Source organism: Octodon degus, unplaced genomic scaffold (genome assembly GCF_000260255.1).
Source record: "Octodon degus isolate 3935 unplaced genomic scaffold, OctDeg1.0 scaffold00118, whole genome shotgun sequence".
Classification (NCBI taxonomy): Eukaryota; Metazoa; Chordata; class Mammalia; order Rodentia; family Octodontidae; genus Octodon; species Octodon degus.
In genome coordinates, this window is record NW_004524694.1 from 249,634 (window position 1) to 251,088 (window position 1,455).

Here is a 1,455-nt window from a genome sequence, read left to right on the forward strand (position 1 = left end):
CCACTGAACCATCTCTCCAGCCCTATATGGATTTTTAATATTGGTGCATTGTGGGGGGGGTTCACACAGCAGAATTCTCTAGAGTTTGTCAGTTTGTTCTGTGTACCACTAACTTGTACATTTTTATTGTTGAATGGTACTCTGTGTTCTAGGTTTACTTGTGTTTGTACCATTCTTCTGTTGAAACACATTCAAGTTGTTTTCAGTTTGGACTGTTAGGAATGAAGTTGCTGGTGCACAGTGTTGAGTTTTTGCATACACGAGTTCTCATTTCCCTCGCCTGGATACACAGGCGTGCACTTTGGTGGCGTGGTGGCTGTGTGTTCAGTATTTCAAGAAACTTTCAAAATATTTTCTGAAATATCCGTATCACTTTGCATTCTCTTCAACCATGTGTAGGTGACCTTGTAAGCATTGCAGCTGTGGCTGTTTCTCATTCTTTAAAAAAAATCAATCATTGCAGCTTTGTTATGAATTTTCTTAAGAGCTTTGTGGTATTAAACATTCTCCCATGTCCCATTTGCCATCTGTTTATCTTCTTTGATAAAATGTGTGTTCAACTTTGTTTGCTGCGGTACTGGGGATTGAACTCGGGACCTTGCACTTGCCAGGCAAGTGCGTATTCTACTGAGCCATCTCCCCAGCCCTGTTCATGTTTTTTGTATAATCTGCCCACTAGTTATTGTTGAAACTGCTGTACTGCAGATATTTCTCCCACTCTGCAATGTGTCAGTTCATTCTCTTAGCAGGATCAAATTAAATTTTAATCCAGGGCTGAGGAGATAGCTCCGTGGTCTGAGCGCCTGCCTGACAAGCGCAAGGATCCAGGTTTGACCCCTGGTACCACATGCCTTGCTGGTCCAGAAAGCTGAGTGTGCCACACCACTCTGAGCTGCATAGTGAGATCCTGTACCAAATAAATAATTTCTTTAAAAAAATAGGGGTCGGGGAGATGGCTCAGTAGGATAAGCGCTTGACCGGCAAACGCAAGGATCTGAGTTCTATCCCCGGTTCTGCCAAAAATAAATAAATAAATAAAAATAAAATAAGACATTAGGGGCTGGGGAGATGGCTCAGTGGAATAAGCACTTCCCTGGCAAGTGCAAGGGCCAGAGTTCAATCCCTGGTTCCACAAAATAAAATAAAATAAAACATTAAGCGTAAAAAAAAATCATTGATAAACATACTTGTGGGCTGGGGAGATAGCTCAGTGGAATAAGCATTTGTGTGGCAAGCGCAGGATCCTGAGTTCAATCCCCAGTACCACAAAAAAAAGTAAAAAACAAAACAAAAAACAAACTAAAAATAGTAAAAAGAATAGGACTCATATGTGCCATACCTGAATGTATTTCTAAGATAATGGGATAAAAAAATAATTAAGGGGCCGGGGAGATGGCTCAGCAGAATAAGCACTTCCCTGGCAAGCGCAAGGGCTTGAGTTCAATCCCCAGTCCC

General features: G+C 41.6%; 1 protein-coding gene across 4 annotated transcripts in view; it reads left to right on the top strand.

The window, feature by feature from the left end:
• Mtdh (metadherin) overlaps window positions 1-1,455 on the top strand; it is a 77,198-nt gene that overhangs the window by 66,350 nt on the left and 9,393 nt on the right. The gene's annotated exons all lie outside the window — the stretch shown is intronic.